Consider the following 18,443-nt stretch of genomic DNA (forward strand, 5'->3'; position numbering starts at 1 on the left):
ATACATCCATGGTCCTAACCAGCTGTGCTTAAGTAATTTATAATTATCTTGATAAGGAAGTTAAGACCAAAAAGCCATACTGAAAAGCCAACCAACTATTGCTTTGCTGTAGTGAGGACCATTAGTTCTGCTGAACAGCACACCTGTAAAATAAATAGTTCAGTCTATCTGAAAACTACTGAACATTAAGTTGTTTTTTTAGAGGAAAAAACATTTTGAGAGTTCATAATGCACATCATAGTTTATATCAGAGTTGAGAATTCCAGTTAGATCTTTATTAGAAATCATAGAACAAAAATAAATGCATGAAGTATAACATGAAATAAAATAAATATCTATTAGAATTTCTTTACAGTATAACATTTTATACTAAAAGTTAACATGTTTTCAAAATGTTGAGTTGGCAGTGTTTTGAGACTTTATCACAGTGGAGAAATAAATGATGCCACCTAGTTACTGATGGTGGAAACTATGAGATCTGTATCGTGTTTTCAAGTGATTTCAACAATTTAAATTTCAAATTAAGGTAGCAAAATGCCTTCCCCCCAAATGAAAAGCCAACCAATAATTTTCTGAACTACCATGTCAACTACTTAACTTCTCTGGACAAACTTCAGTTTACCAATGTTTCTCTTAGAAGATAAGAGTGTAATCCAATATAAGAAAGGAGATCACACAGGAAGTACGTGAAAGAGGGTCAATATTGAAACTCTGGGGAAAAAACAACATTTAAGGGCAGGACCAGAAAGGCACCTCCTTCTCACTCTCCCTCCCGCTTCCTGAGCTCCTCCAAAGCTTGCACAGCTCCTGAATGCCCTTCTCTTATCTCCTAACTCTGAGTAGGTCTCCTGCAGTAAGGAACTCAGGCCACCAGGCCCTTCTTCCTCAACCTGGGAACTTACCGGCACCCTCACATATTTTTACTTATTTCTCTCTGAGTGGAAGATTCTCATATGAATTACTTCTTTCATGTCTGCTCTGCACTTCCTGTCTTCTCAGGGAACTCACGCATCAATTATTTACTCTGTCTTCTGAGTTTTCAACTATACCACTGGTTCCTTCCCTCAGTTTCTCTCTCTGCCCATCTGCCTTGTATTATTTCCCCTCAAAGTCTACATTTCAAAATCAATTCTTTATCTTTCTCATGTCCACTCAGCAAGGCCCAGTACCCAAATCTGCTTCTCCTTCTTGGTACAGATCATCATGCACCCAGTGACCCGAACCAGAAACCATCAACCCCTCCTTATTCAACCGACTACCACATCCTACTTGTTACCTTCTTACCCTGGTTCCTTTATATTGCCGGTGCTTGTTTAATTTGGAACTTTATCAAATCTGGTTTGAAAACAGTTACTCTCTAATCCAGAGGTTCAAAACCCTGGCTGTGCAATGGAATTATCTAGGAAGCAATAAAAAATGCCAGTGCCTGGGTCTTACCCCCCGAGCTTCTGATATAATTGAACTGGAGTCAACCTGGGCATCAGACTGTTAAAGTTCTCCAGATAGTTCCAAGGTGCAGCCAGAGCTGAGCCCCACTTCCCCGACTGGATATCCTCCCTCAAACAGCTTTCCTACCCCTCCGCACATCTGTGACAAACCAGTCTTTCCACGGATGAAACTGTTCTGGACACTCCCCTATTTAAGGCCTTCAGAGATTCCACGACACTCCCTAAATGCCTCTCAGACTCCTCACATGACACAGAAGCTCCCGTTTGGAGATCTCACCCCGCCTCCCTTCCCAGTTTCATCTTCAGCTACTCTGGTCCACATGTACCCTAGGCTCCGATCAGATTAAATACTCTGCAGTTCCAGAAAGGCCCCAGATCAACCACTCCAGCTTTGATGCACACTCTTCCTTCTGCTGGGAAGTCTCTCTCTACTGGGACAAGGCCTACCTTCCAGCACTTCAAAATGGTACTCCTTACCATTTTCTGAGAAATCACCATGTGCCAGAGTCTGCTCTAGAGGCTTCCCATATATACATCATCTCATTAATGCTTAGGAGAACAGTGAGACATATATTATTGACGACTCCATTTTACACATGAAATTAACACAGAGTGAGGTTAAGCAGTCGGTACAAGGTCCCACAGGCAGTAAAGGGCCATAGCTCCACCTCCAAAGCTACTCCTCTCTGTGTCACCTCCCCCTTATTACGCGTCTCCAGCCTCTAGGGTCTAGGTCTTGGATGCCCTTCTTCTGGCTTTTCATAAAACCTATTATTATTTACTTGTAATTCTACTATAAGTAGGCTATGTTGTCAGCTTTGTATCCTAGCACCTGGTTTAGTCCCTGGCACCAAAGAGGTACAGGAAACAATAAAAACTGTTTGATTTGCACAGATTGGAGCTATTACCTTTCCTAATCTGGATGCCATACTTCCTGTAATGTAGCCTAAATTGTATCTTTTGTTACTTTTTAACAGGTGAAATAAATTTAAACACCAGGTCCTTTGTTTATTTTTTTTAAACATGACTGACCAACTGGTATTAGCAAATAGTTTCCTTACTCTGTAACTGTGCAACTGATCTTTTATACAACATGCGTACACGTTATCAAATACGGTTTGATATTTGATATTATAACCCAAATACGGTTATTCACCTGTTTAAGAATTCACTTAACTGGAGAATACTAATTTATAATTCCAGAGGGAGGAACAGGTCTGTAATTGATAGACATGTGCCATCAACTCAGTCCCAGACAGGAGGGGAAACACCAGGGACCCACGTGAGGAAGAACCCAGCCAGGATCAAGTCTGGCTCTCAGATGGTTTTTTCAAATGACCTTAAGGCTGCTGAATGTTTAAGATGAGATCATCTGTGATACACCATATTAGAAACAAAAGCCAAAAACTTACAAAAAGCAGTGAAGCAAGAAACATACAAAAAAAAAAAAAAAAGACAATTAAGGTTAGGGAATGACCCTAAATTGAAACTTAACAGTAAAGACAAATTAAGAATATAAAACTTAGGTCAAAAACAAAAAGAAAGGGGACTTCCCTGGTTGGAACAGGGGTTAAGAATCTGCCTGCCAATGCAGGGGACACGGGTTCGAGCCCTGGTCTGGGGAGATCCCAAATGCCACAGAGCAACTAAGCCCGTGTGCCACAGCTACTGAGCCTGCGCTCTAGAGCCCGCGAGCCACAACTACTGAGCCCATGTGCCACAACTACTGAAGCCCACGCTTCACAACAAGAGAAGCCACCGCAATGAGAAGCCCACGCACCGCAACGAAGAGTAGCCCCCGCTCGCCACAACTAGAGAAAGCCCGCGCACAGCAACGAAGACCCAACACAGCCATAAATAAATTAAAAAATAATAATAAAATAAAATTAAAAAAAGAAAGGGCTCCCCTGGTGGCGCAGTGGTTAAGAATCCGCCTGCCAATGCAGGGGACACGGGTTCGAGCCCTGGTCCAGGAAGATCCCACATGCCGCGGAGAAACTAAGCCCGTGAGCCACAACTACTGAAGCCTGTGTGCTCTAGAGCCCGCATGCTGCAACTGCTGAGCCCGAGTACTGCCCGTGCTCCGCAACAAGAGAAGCCACCACAATGAGAAGCCCGCTCACTGCAATGAAGAGTAACCCCCGCTCGCCACAACTAGAGAAAGCCTGCGTGCAGCAATGAAGACCCAACGCAGCCAAAAATAAAGAAATAAAGAAATTTAAATCTTAAAAAAAAAATAGAAAAACCTCGTTAAAGCCAGATCTGTCATGGCAGTTAATATCAAAGAATTTAGATGGAACTTAATAAACCTAACAAATTGATTCTAAAGTGTTTCTGGAAGAGTAAAGACAGAGAACAGCCAAGAAAATTTTGAAAACAGGAATAATGGGGAAGAGAGGAACTGTAGCCTCCCAGACTTCAGAATTATTACATAGCTAAAGGGACCGAAATCATGCGACACTGGCTAAGATGCAGACAAAGAAATTGACAAAACAGAAGTTAAAGTCCAAAATTTACTTCATTTATACATGAAAATTTTATACATGGTAAAATAGCTTTTCAAATGAATGGAGAAAGGGTAGATTACTTAAGAAATGTTGTTGAGACAAGAAATTGTTCATTTGGATAAAAGAAATCTTAGATTTCTCATCTCGCACAAAAATAAATCCCAGAAAGACCAAATGTTTAAATATAAAAATTAAACATTCCAAGCATGTTACAGAATTCAGAAACCTTAAGTGAAAACAGACTGACAGATTTGACTACCTAAAAATAAATATTTTCTAAATAGCAAAAGACCCAATACACTTAAGACAAATCTCAGACTTGGTAAACAAATTTGCACAGGAATAGATGCTTAATTTTAAAAATAAAAAATTCACACACACAAAAAGAAACTTTTTAATGTACCAGATTGATAAAGATTAAGAAGTCTGATAATGTCCTGAGTTAGTAAAGATGTGGCAAAATGGGTGCATTTAAAATATATTTAGGGAATTCCCTGGCGGTCCAGTGGTTAGGACTCCCTGCTTCCACTGCAGGGGGGGCACAGGTTCGATCCCTGGTCGGGGAACTAAGATCCCGCATGCCGTGCAGTGCAGCCAAAAATTTTAAAAATAAAAGATAAAAAATATTTACTTGGCACCTACTGTATGCCAAGTACTAATGCTAAGCGCTACAGATACTCAGGGCAAGTGAACTGTCCACTGCAGTCAAGGGGCTAACACGATTGGAGAGCCTTTCTGGATGGCAGTCCGACAGTGTAATTAGAGAGGAGTTTGAGGATTGTGTGTTAGAGTATAAATTTTTACGTAATGCTTTATAAACAATTATACACATTTTAAAGGCTCTTTCTACCTCAACAAATAATCTTTCAACTGCCCTCTGCTGCCTAAGTGGCAAGGTGATCCCTGGCCTCTGCAACAACGTCTCAGTTAATAATGGGTATACCCTCTGACCAGCAATTCCTCTGCGGGATGTGTATCCTAATAATCTAAGCAGTTAGGAACAGTTACACATGTCCTACGATTGCAGCACTGTGGATAAAAGCAAAACCCTGGAAACAATTTAAATGTTTAAACATCTTTGGTACATGCATATGATGGGATATTATAAAGTCCCTAAAAAAATTACAAGTATGTATTGCCATGGAAGAATGTTCCCATTGTAAGAGAGGATGATTAAATGGTATGATTGCATTTACCTTAAAAACTACATATACACATAAGTACATACGCATAAAGAGTCTGGCAAGATAACAATAATAGAGGTTAGCTCTGGGTGAGTAGTATGGAGAAGTGTTTTACTTTGTTTTATACTTTATTATTAATAAAGTTTTATGAACATGCGTGCACCTGTCTTATAATGTGAAAAGCTATTGCCATTCTGAAGGGAAAAAAAGACAGTGACAGAGAATCAGCCACAGCTGCTGAAACAAGGTGAAGATCTATAAATGAAGTATCTGTGTTTTAGAATTAGTAAAAATGAAATCTGTTTTAGAAGCAGTTAAAGGGGCTCTACTGGGATTTCAGTAATTGTAATATCCAGAAATAACAGCCACATATTTAGACATAGTTTGCTTTCATCAAATCAACTAGGTTCAGCAGCAGAAATATAATTTTTTGGACTCAAAAGGACATTTAAATAGGTTATAAACATCCAGTCTCCTGAAATTTCAGCCACATTAGGAGTAAACCAAACCAAGTCTAAACAATTTTTCTTAAGTACCTGGCCTTAATTCATAGCTCCGTGGTAACAGGGTCCTGACACTGTCCAAAAGCCAATGCGTGGCACTTGATGTATTTATTAAAAACAAAACTTTAAAGACTTGCCTGGATTTTGGTGCTGGCAGTTCCCTGAATTAACTAAAATGAGATCGATCACCTAGGAAAGGGGCTAAGAAGAGCTAACACTTATGCCAAACCCTGCACAGGCACAAAATTTCGGCTCAAATTTTATTTCGATTTCTTGAGTAACTGGAATCCTTCTGTTTTCCATTAGAATTCTCCAGACACCAAAGATTTCTTTCACTCATAATCCTTTGGGGGGTTTCAGTTATAGTTAATCACCTTCAATATGTCCAATTAAAATGAAAAATTCAGTCAAATAATTGTGGTTTGTCTACATGAAGCCAATATAAATTATTTTTCACAGTACTGACCTTCTGGGGGAAAAATTATTTTTGGCCTGAATAAGCTTTGGGGAAAATCTTCACCCAAGCCTATATCACATTCTCACAGAAGAACCTAATTAGTAACTTATTATAGGAAAGAATATGCTTATTTTATGGGTTTATAAATACCTCAAATCAGAAGTAGTGTATACCCCATATATACAGGGTCCAAACTTCACAGGACAAGCTAAACTTACAGCCCTAAATATAAGTTTAAAAATGACCTACATTGGGCTTCCCTGGTGGCGCAGTGGTTAGGAATCCGCCTGCCAATGCAGGGGACACGGGTTCGAGCCCTGATCTGGGAAGATCCTACATGCTGCAGAGCAGCTAAGCCCGTGCGCCACAACTACTGAGCCTGCGCTCTAGAGCCCGCGAGCCACAACTACTGAGTCCGCGTGCCGCAACTACTGAGGCCCACGTGCCTCGAGCCCGTGCTGCGCAGCAGGAGAAGCCACTGCAATGAGAAGCCTGCGCACCACAACAAAGAGTAGCCCCCACTCACCGCAACTAGAGAAAGCCCGTGCGCAGCAACGAAGACCCAACGCAGCCAAAAATAAATAAATTTATTTTTTAAAAAAATGACCTACATTGTGGTGGTGTATGTATGTGTTTGTCAAACTCGGAGAACTCCAGGCTAAAAAGGGTTAATTCTACTATATACATGTAAATTACACCTTAATTTAAAAAATGGGAAAAAGTGACCTAGGCAATTTCATTATCTATTAGTAAGAAGCTAATTACAGATTATACAATCCTCTTGCCTTTCCTCTTCTGTTACCTTCTGCTATCTACTTTTAAAATTTATTTTATAAACAGGTAGTTCATGGATTTGTCTAAATTACATCCCTCCAGCTACCTTCTCTTTTGAAAACTTCCTGCATCATCACAATCTTTCCCCTTCTGCTGGATCATTTTTACCAGCACATAAACATGTATTTTTTCTTTCATCTTAAAAACAAAACACAAAAACAACTTTTATTAACCATACACAGCTCTCCAGCTACCAACTCATTTCTGTTGCCCTCTACAGCAAAACTCACAAAATCTGTCAACATCTGCTGTGTCCACTTCTCCACTCTGTTTTCTTTAACCCACTCCCATTCCCGCCCCTCAACTTCACTGAAACAGCTCTTGCCAAGATCACCTCCACATTGCTAAATCCAATGGTCAATTCTCAGTTTTCAACTTAACCTTAACCTACCAGCCGTATCTGATACTTTTTAAAAACACACCTTCTTTTCAAACACTCTCCACTTGGCACCCAAACCTCCGTTCTCTCTTGGTTCTCCTCCAAACCCACTGGTTTCTCCTTCTCAGTCTTGGTGGCTGGACCCTCCTCTCTAAAAACATTCGGGAGCCCCTTACATCGGTCCTCCGACTATTCTCTGTCATCTCTTCCTCACTAGGTGGTCTGACAGCTCCCATGTATATTTCTCCAGATTAACTCTCTCTCCCAAACTTCAGATTCATGTATCCAACTGTCATTTCAAATATCTCCATTTTGATGTTTAACAGGCATCTCAAACTTAACATGCTCAAAATATAATTCCTGACTGCTCCCCATCCCACCCAGAAACCTCCTCCTCCCATCTCTCTCTTCATCTCATTAAATGTCAACTCCATTCTTCAACTGTTTAGACCAAAAGAGATCACTGTTGACCTTCTCTTATAGCCTACATACAATCCATTAATAAACCCTATTGGTCCTATCTTTAAAAGTGTAACCTGAATAGAAAACAAACTAGTGGTTACCAGTGGGGAGGAAGGGGAGGGACAATATAGGGGTGGGGGAGTACGAAGCACAAATTATTGGGTGTAAGATAGGCTCAAGGATGTACTGTACAACACAGGGAACATAGCTAATGTTTTGTAGTATCCGTTCACGGAAAATAACCTTTAAAACTTGTATATACTAAAAAAAAGGCAGATGGACAATGTAAAAAAAAAAAAAAAACCCCGAACAATCTATGTAGCAAGAGGTGGCTGTGTCAGAACACTGCTGGTTTACATTTATGATGGTGGTCCTTCTTTTAAATTTTTACTTAGTTCTTTGCTATACGTCTGTATCCATACCCACAATAAAAATGATTTAATGTTGGGCTTCCCTGGTGGTGCAGTGGTTGAGAATCCGCCTGTCAATGCAGGGGACACGGGTTCGAGCCCTGGTCTGGGAAGATCCCACATGCCGTGGAGCAACTGGGCCCGTGAGCCACAACTACTCAGCCTGCGCGTCTGGAGCCTGTGCTCCGCAACAAGAGAGGCCGCGACAGTGAGAGGCCCGCGCACCGCGATGAAGAGTGGCCCCCGCTCGCCGCAACTGGAGAAAGCCCTCGCATAGAAACGAGGACCCAACACAGCCAAAAATAAATAAATAAATAAATAAATTTTTTTAAAAGAAAAGATGACTACTATCTTAAAAAAAAATGATTTAATGTTTACAAAAAATAAAATAAAATGTTATCTGGAATACAACCACTCCTCATCCACTCCACTGCTACCACTATGATCCAAGTCACCGTTTCTAGACTCAATTATTGCAATATCTTCCTGATTCACCCACCCGTCCTGCGTTAGGCCCACCTCACCCCACAGAACTACCCCCAAGCTTCCCAATACAGTAGTCACTAGATCAGAGGCTATAAAGCACGACTTTCGTAGTCAGTACAACTGAGGACCTAACTTCTAAACGTATTTAATTTTAACGAATTTAAATTTAAAAACTGAAGCAGTATAAAATATTTTCCCATTAAAAACAGCATTATTGTTTCGGTAGTTCTACATTTCACCTCAATTGTTGAAAATTTAACATCTAAACAGAAATGTGCTCTAAGTGTAAAATACAGATTTTCAAGGCTAAGTAATCAAAACCTAACTCTCTAAAAATTTGATTGATTACATGTTCAATGATAATGTTTCGGATATTGGATTAAATAAAATCTATCATTCAAATTAATTTTACGTTCTTTTTACCTTTTTAAATGTGGCTACTAGAAAATTTTAAATTATGTGACTTATATTATCCTACTGAACAGCACTGCTCTATTTACCATCACACAGCAGTCAGAGTGATCCTGCTTTGTGGAGTAATTCTCTTTGAAACTCTCCAGTGGCCTTTGCATCTCCGTCTGTGTGATGGTTTACAGAGCCCTGTGCCACCTGACCCCTCCTTTCTGACCTCATCAGCTGTCAACTCTCTCCCTTCAGTCCACTACATTCACCCAGGCCTCTTTGCTGTTCCTCAAACCATGACAAGCAAATTTCTACCTCGTGGCCTTTGTCCTTAAAAGTTTCCTCTGCCGGCAACTTTCTTCCCCCAGATTAACTACATGCCTTATTCCGCAGCTTCCTTGAAGACTCTGCTCAGTTGTCAGTGTATCAGAGATGCCTGATCACCCTACATCAGCACTTCTTCACTTACTGCGACTTTCCACCAGAGTGCTTATCTGTATATGATGTTCTGCAAATTTATATTTACTTGCTTATAATCATACAAGCACCCACTCTCAGAATGTTAAGTTCTATAAGAACAGGGGATTCGTTATCTCATTCACTGCTGTATCTCCAGCACCTAGCACAGTGCCTGGGACATAGCAAGAGTTCAACAAATATTTGTGGGATGGATGAATGAATGAATGAATGAATGCACAAATACACGAATGTCTGCATGGAAGCATGTGGTACAAATTCGGGAGACAGGAGTATACAGTTAAACTAAGTCTCCTCTCATCCCCGAACACCACCTAACCATTCCCTTCCCTAGTGACAGCTACAGGCACCAGTTCATATATAACCTTTCAGAAATACTCTAGGCATATACAAACATATATGCATACATACCCTTTTTTCCTTACACATACGGTTTGCATGTTGCTTTTTTACCACTTAACAATACTATATCTATTTTAGATGTCTTTCCATACCTACGAACATACATATGTAATTTTGCTTCAATATTTACTTCGTTAGCTATGCAATACTTCTTTTTATGGCTCTAGCAGCTTATCTGAGTCCCTTAATCATGGAAAGCTTTTAGTGTTACAAACATTTATTAACAGTAAAATCTTTTATTACTACAAATAATACTGCAATGACTACACACATGTCTTTACACACATGGGTTGTACCAACTGGCTGTACCAATTCACCCTCTGTTCAGAAATGTATGAAATGTATTCATTTCCACATATCCTTACCAACTCAGCGTGTTATCAAACTTTATTGTTGTCAACCTTTAGGTTAAAAATAGTATCTCACATTGATTTTATTTTGGTTTTATTATTATGAATAAGGCTGACGTGTTTCGTTTAAAAGTCATCTAAATTTTCCTTCCTGAGAATTATGACCAACTTTCTATTGGCTGTTGATGATTTTTTTTATTGGTTGACCCTCTTTAAATATTGAAGGAATAAGAGTATTCTTTGTTATGCCTGCTGAAAATATTTTTCCCAATTTGACATTTGTCTTTGGCTTTTATATATGATTTTCTTTCCACATTTTAAAAGAATGTTGTCAATCTCATAGTTCTTTCCTTTTATGACTTTAGTGTCATTAAAAAGGTCTGTGAGTCTGTTTAAATATAAAAATAAAGGAGGTCGGAGTAACTGCAAAGTTTATTTATTTATCTTCGCTTCCCACCCTGAAGCTGCATGTTATACGTGGGTGTGCTATGTTTTACTCATCTTACAGGTTTGGTATTTCCAGTTGGATATGCTGTTCGTTGAATTTAATTATCATTCATTACATACTAAAGACTGTATTAAACATCCCCCATGTTTTCCTATAATACTTCGATGCCTTCATTTTAAATTTTACATCCTTGACCATCTGGAATTTATTTGATGTGAGAAGTGAATGATCCAATTTATTTTTCCTAAATGGCTACTTTTAATGAGTAATCTACTCCCCCTCCCCCATGCTAACATGAAAGTCTACCTTATTGACTTTCTATTTGCTCCACTGATCTGCCTACTTATGTGACAGTATCATGTGCTTCACTTCATTCACAATTAACATTTCAAACAGAGAATAAGGAGACTCAGAAAAAGAAAAGTGTCAAGCATCTCTTTCCTTCCCACACTACCTTTTAATTATTTGTTAATAATTGTTTTAAAGGATTATCGATCAGTTTCAAATACAGTACTAATGAGGTCAAGTCACAGGTCGATTCTGGAATAGGCCCATTCATTTTGCAAAGAGCAAAGATTCCACAACCTTCAGACTCTATTTCTAATTTCAGCCGGCCATCTAGAAAGCAACATATGTCACTGAAGAGAGAGTAAAGTAGGGGGAACAATATGATGGCTCTGGGGATATCTACCACCTTTATTTGAAAAATAACTCAGGCCCAATAGATCAACAGCACTATCTTCATAAATGAAACGCATATTAATTGCTCGTAATTAATTTGAAAAGACAACATATCCAACTGGAAACAGCAAATCTGTAAGACTGTAAAATACAGCACATCCATGTATAAGGTGCATGTCAGGAATGGGAACTGAAGGTAAATACAACTTGCAGTCACTCTGACTTCATTTGTTTTTGTTTAAATATACTCACATTTTTTTTTTTTGTTTTCGTTCTATTTATAGGTTAGCTACTACAATGTGCGTTATCTATATGCACCCTATAACACTGTTATGTTCTATTTTGTTGCATCTGTACTCAATCATGTTCACCAAAGTTGCCAAGATTAAATCCAAAGGCCACCATCCATTACTAAACTTTTTAACGTGGGTGACCATAATATCACTGCAAATGGGAAGGGAGAGAAATAGAAGATATAAGTTCATAACATCTCCAAAGTATAATGGTTAAAGTGACCTCTAGAACCCCCCTCTCTGTATGTGGTTCCAAAATGGAAATCAAGTATCCTTAATGCATAGATAAAGACAGAAGATCTGCAATGCACATTCCTACATATCATAGGCATGGAAGCCAAAGCCGGGATGTTTTTGCAGCTGTCAGAGCACAGGACTTCTGGGATTTCCCCGCAGTGGACCACCTCACCAGAATCTTTCCAAAGAACCACAGAAAGGACCCTTGAAATGACCATAACAAAAAACAGCTCTACAGCCCTCAGGGTATACTCCTAATGGGTCAATAAATCTTTTACGTCAGTCTTTCCTACATACTTTCCCTAGAGGATCAAGTCTTTTCTCTCGGCTTTGATAAGCATTTTTACTTGGAGGACACCTTTTAAAACAATTAGCTAGCTCCCTCTTTCTCTGGTATCCAGAACCATAAATGCCCCGGGTTCTTCAACTTGAAAGGAGAAAAACATTTCTTTTTCCATCTTCCTACATGTCAGGATTTAAACAGGGCCTATTCATTTCTTAGATGAACTCCTCAATTCAAGCTCTAGTATCTGGAATATTATAACTGTTTTCATTTAGTTCGTCAAACCTCAAAGCTAAAAGATCTTAGAAATCATTTAGTCCATTCTCACTGGGTTTCTTTTGTAGGACCCTTCCCTTCCAATACTTTGTCGATGTCCATCCAAAAACATGCATCTCATCTAGAGGCTGGATCCTACTGCTTCTTCACTGGCTTCTTTATCTTTATTTAAAATATGTCCTTTTGTCCTTTTTCTATTTACCCTGCTCAGACAAGGACGTCTTTTAATTCTTAATTTTCTCATTTCTCTTCCACCTCCTTAATTAGAATTTCCCAGTTTTGGACACTCTATCTTCTGATTAATAATTGAATTAGTTTACCATATGGCCTCAAACAACTTGGTTCTTCCAAGCCTTCTCCCAGTAATTCTTACCAAATGTGCTTGGACATAGGATACAAAGGGGGTGAACAAAAGTGGGAGAGGGCAGTGTCCCTCTTATTCAAAATACATATTTCTGGGCTCCACTAAACACCTAAAGAAACCAGGTGGGAATGCATATTTTAAACAAGTGCCTCAGGTGATTATTAGGATCAAGCAAGACTGGGACAAACTGCTGCAAGTGTCCCTTTCCTCTCTGTTCAAATTAAGGAAGTAATGGAGTCTAAGTAGACTCTTTCTACTACACTTACCTCTATTTTCATTTTAAAAAGAGAAAGGGCCAAGTGACCCTTATATTATTATTATCATCATCATTTGTCTCTTGTTCTTAAATGTTGTATCTTTTCAATGTTTAGCCTATTTTCAACCACTACTTTTAGCACCATCACCACAGCCAACACACCTGCCAGCTGGCACACAGACGCTGTCTGCACGCCTAGAAAAGAGTGTGAACAGAAAGCAGCACATTTTATCTGGTACCAAGAGCCACTGAATGGCTAGAGTAGATCAACGCAGCTGGGTGCAACCACAAGGGTCAGAACTGATGAGCATTAGAACACCCAAAGGCACTGAATTGGAGATCACTCTCAAGAAGAAGCCCACAACCCTCTGAGATGGTAACCTGCCCCAGACAGTGTTAACAAATAAATCATTTTAAGTTTACAGTCAAGAGAAGCTATTTTTCTAATATTTACAAAAGGTGGCAATGACTGCAGACAGATCCAGAGTTTAAAAGGTGTGTTCTTAAAATAAATTTAAAACTTTAGGACACAAATTCAAAAAGACCAAAGACCACCTGTGAATCAGAATTTCAAAGGCAGTTCTTTTCCTTAGCAAGTAAGAAAAGGGATCATTATATTCTATATGTCATGCTAAGTAGCTCATTCAAAATTGCATTGTTACAAATTTCTTATTTCAATAATATGTTCCACTGAGAGCTATTACTGAAGCTACATTTAAACCATACTGTCAAGAGTAGGAAATCTTAGACACCAGTATCAACAAACTCTTTTGTATTAAAATCTTGCCCATTAAAAGATTCTGCAAACTTTTATAAATAAGTTCTACTGGGTCTACTTGGCACACAGTAAGTGCTCAGTTAGAAGCCTCTTCATCTTTCTGTCAGAGAAATTGCCAAGAGAGCTGCCAAACTTTGCAAGAGAGAGCCAAATGCTGAAAACAAAGCCCCCTGCTGATGATCTCCAGCTTTAGAGTCAAGACCCAAAAGTTCACTTGAAAACTGGTTGCTTAAAACTTGGTAGAAAGGAAGAATGCTATTACACCATCGGTTCCTGGAGCCACTTGCAAAACAGAGTTAGCTCATAATACACTTTAAGGCACAACACTCATACCTGCTCCTAAACAACAGCGTAAAAGGTTTTCTTTTCAGAAAGATGTAGGTGTCCAGCAAATCTTCCCTCTGACTTCCACACCAGAAATGAGAGATTTCTAGGTCACCATCAATAGGTTCTAATTGCATAAAAATATGTAAGGCAGAGAGAATGTCTACATCAGTCACTCTCTGGGTATTCTGAATTGGAGAACAATGAATAGGGAAGGCTCAGACTGCCTCAGACATCAGTTTTTGCTAAAGAGTTCACACATAAGGCAGGGACCACAGGCACTTCACTCTAGAAGTCTTCTTTCAGCCAGTACATTGTTCTTAAACTGAAGGGTTAACAGCCTCAATTACTTCTGCGCTGTTGTTGCTGATGCTGTAACGTACTGTCATGCCTACATTTATGATCATTAAGTATTAAGTGTCATGCCTACATTTATGATCATTAAGTATATTATTTTTTAATATAAATTTATTTATTTATTTTTACTTTTGGCTGCGTTGGGTCTTTGTTGCAGTACGTGGGCTTCTCACTGCGGTGGCTTCTCTTGTTGTGGAGCACGGGCTCTAGGCGCATGGGCTTCAGTAGTTGTGGCACGTGGGCTCAGTAGTTGTGGCTCATGGGCTCTAGAGCGCAGGCTCAGTAGTTGTGGCGCACAGGCTTAGTTGCTCCGTGGCATGTGGGATCCTCCCGGACCAGGGCTCGAACCCGTGTCCCCCTGCATTGGCAGGCAGACTCTCAACCACTGTGCCACCGGGGAAGCCGCTGACACACATTTTTGATAACTGCAATCTATGATGCTGTCAAAGTTATGTACCACATGTGAGGTCACCAACTTTTTTTTAGGGCTCTCTATTCCATCAAAACTATACATTCTTTGGTCAAAATTATAAAAGTTCTTACTCTAATCAAACCTATAACTTGGTAAATCCATTTTAAACTCCGTGTAAGTTGGTTATCTTAGAAAAAAATTCAACTGCTCCATATTGCTATTCCTTAAAAAAGCAAAATGTACATAGATCGATTTTAAACTCAATCTTAATTCAAACAATGATCTGAAAAGTTTTGAAATCTCTAAATTCTATTGTCATTATTTGAAGCAAAGAAAATCTTCAGGGAAGCCCACAGGTCCTAGCTCAGAGCAAGAGACATTTTTAATAACCTCCTTGAATCTTGCTATCTTTCCCAGTCCTTTCCTTAGACCAACTAAACATTTAGAAAATCGTTTAACATTTGCTCAATATGCAAATTTTGAACTACGGTTCAAAGAATTTTTTGGCTATTATATGTTATTACTAACTTTACAGTGTAGGGTAGGGCAAAATTTTAGTAAGTGCCTAATATGTGAAAGATCTGGCGCTCAGCACTGGTTTTCTAAGAGCTAACTTTAAGAAATACATAAAGTTGTAATGTATAAAAACACAGTATATGGGAGCATAGAACTTCTCTACGTGTTACTTGTAAAAGGACAGATTTTTACTTTACTCATTATGAACTCCAGGAATTAAAAAACTATTTTTTTGACTGCTTTCATTACATGCATATCGCGTCCAAGCTCTTCCTTCTTATTCTTTTCAGCAGATAAACATTTCCCTCTTTCCATTAGCTTACTCTAACCTCATTATCTTTTTTTTAAAGAGGGCAACTGCAACACATCATTTCAATTAAACTCAAAATATTTCTCCCACATTTCTTATTCAAAGATCTTTAGAAATAAGTCTCATGGCTTCACACTGAAGATAAAATAGTCTCTCACTAAATGCAAATGATGTTTCATACTGCAATTTCATTTTGAGCCTTAATACCTATTGTGTAATTACAAACTTTTGCCACCTAAGTATTCCTTATATATTTTATAATGGCTTCGTTTTTTTCCCTAATATTCTTTATGACTTAATAATCATTTTCTCCATCACTTAAAGGCACTAAAATTAGCTTTCTCACATTTCCACTAATTACACATAAAATTTTTAAGATTAAGAAAAGCCTCTTCAAAAAGTATGTTACTCAGAATATGTTACTCTATACTGTTTCTCAAATCCTGAATGTAAAAGAATAAATTTGAAATGACTAAGTTTTCTTTATTCACTGATTAAGTCAGATTTATGGCCGCCCCTCCCGTTTCCAGCTACTGTGAATTTTGAATGAAACAACCTCATTTGTAACAGAAGAAACATCTGTTGCTTTTTCTCTTCATCAGGGCTTTCCCAACTGAAAGAAAGCCTCTCTGCCTGACCTCCTCTCCCACTCCCCCGCCCCCCCCCCCACACTAAGTTCCTTCAAACTTTTTTTAAAAGTAAATGTATGATTGAAAATTGTACCGTGTCCATTTAAAATGTCATAGTTTATCTAGAGATATTCACTTTACTACAGTTCAAATAATGAGTAAATATTACATACATCACAAAACCAGAGATGTGACTGGGAGACTATTAATTATAACTAAAATGCAGGCTTCCAGAGTACACTTGAAGTGATCAGCTCAAGTTGTCACACACTCCAGGCTCACGCAGTTATGGTTTATGGTAAAGATTTTCTTCACAGGATCCAGATTCATATAGGATCTTGCACGCTATATTTTCTTTGCCAATCCAACGCGAACATAATGGCAGTCACTACCCCAAGAGGCAGACACCAAATGGTGTCACCCAAACTCTCACACTGTGCCTCGTAATAAACCATAAAGCAGTGGAATGCACCGGCCCCTTTATGAGCAAACAATGCCTGAGCTTCATTAGAATACAGCTGACATTTTCAAAGCACAAATACTTTTAAGAAAAATGTACTAGGAGAAAAGGAGAATGAAACAGCTATAAAAGCTGAAACGTTTTTGTAAGTGTCAGGTTTATTTCAAAGATCCTGAGGAAGCATATTTTGCTGTTGACAATTTCAAAGTTTTAGTAAATGGAAAAAAAAATGTAGAGTTAGAGGCAAAGCTTATTTTTTATTAACTACTGGAAAGAAATGAAAGTAAAAACTCACATCTGAATTGCACTCACAAGTAAGAACCACGAAGTACCTTTAATATTATTCATTTCTTTAACTGCTTCTTTAGTTCTTGCACGGAGAAAATGGAGCTCCAGAATTATCTTTATATTTCAATTGATTTATATAAGTAACTGAGTGATAAACTAAGCTTACTCTACCCCTCCCCCCCCCACCCCAACCCCCATACCCTGTAGTTTTCCTGTCTGCAACAAGCAAGGACGTCTTGAATTCAGCGTGCTCCTGGCTATTTATCAATTTAACACTGCTGCTGTTGAAAGAATATAAAATAAACCCTGTAAAAACGCACCCAGCAGTAAGAAACAAAATGATCTCTCTTACCTGGTCTAAAGAAGCATGCCTCTCACTGCAGTACCAACAACACTCTACAGTCTTTGTTACCATTCAGTGGAAACTTGAGACTGTGTCAGACATGAGCAATCGAGCTCAGAAACACTCAATTTAAAATACTTCTCAGTAAAACTAAAAAGATGCTCAAGAAAATAGTTTCGTTACTGGCTTTCAAAAGACATATGAATACTGTCTACTGCAACAAAGACACTTAAAAACGAACAAAGTACAGGTCTTACTGTTTTAGAAATAGGCTTAAAATAGAAGTGGTGAAACAATACAATGCCTAACTCCACCCTAACATTTTTCTAAAAATAACTTGAATTTTAACTGGCTAAAAACCAAGATGGAACTTACTCATGAAACCTGCATATTTCGAATTATACATGTCAGGGTATTTGCGGGCTCCGAAGCAGTCACAAAGCAGGAGACCTTAGTGCATCTTGAAAGCAGAGCAAAAGCACCATGAGTTTCAGGGGGGAAAAAAAAAAAAAGGAGGAGAAACTCTTGAAAAACTAGTCAGGCTTTTCAACCTGTAATAACTGTCCAGCTCCTCTGGGAGGAAAAAAAAAAGTCCTGGTTCTGCCCCCTGAGATAGGAGGCTATGCTTCAATGCCAAAATGAATGACAGGCCCATTTCTGATATCAACAAAGAACAGCTTAGTGGTGCTCGAATTTTTTTCACTTTCCCACACAGTCAGAAGTTCCAACTTTTTCAGGTTAGTACCTTTGTATCTAGGGTTAAGTACCTTTCTCCATTTTCTCGAGAGAACCCAATTATGTTGTCCTAGTTTTTTAAATGATTAATTAAAAATACATACCTAATTATCTTACTCGGTTTTTCCTAGGCAGGAAGCTGAACAAAAGAC

The 18,443-nt window shown here is 38.7% G+C and overlaps 1 protein-coding gene across 13 annotated transcripts in view; it reads right to left on the reverse strand.

Annotated features, from left to right (window-relative positions):
* Positions 1-18,443, reverse strand: part of TFDP2 (transcription factor Dp-2) — a 175,571-nt gene that overhangs the window by 50,897 nt on the left and 106,231 nt on the right. Inside the window, exon 1 of one of the 13 annotated variants that reach the window (XM_007188070.3) lies at positions 17,566-17,637. The exons of 11 other annotated variants lie outside the window; for them this stretch is intronic. The gene's annotated coding sequence lies outside the window, so the exon portion shown is untranslated. Of the gene's footprint in view, positions 1-17,565; positions 17,638-18,443 lie in introns of those variants that run through there. One more of the 13 variants, XM_057545100.1, reaches the window with a different exon arrangement.

This window comes from Balaenoptera acutorostrata, chromosome 4, assembly GCF_949987535.1.
Source record: "Balaenoptera acutorostrata chromosome 4, mBalAcu1.1, whole genome shotgun sequence".
Lineage (NCBI taxonomy): Eukaryota > Metazoa > Chordata > Mammalia > Artiodactyla > Balaenopteridae > Balaenoptera > Balaenoptera acutorostrata.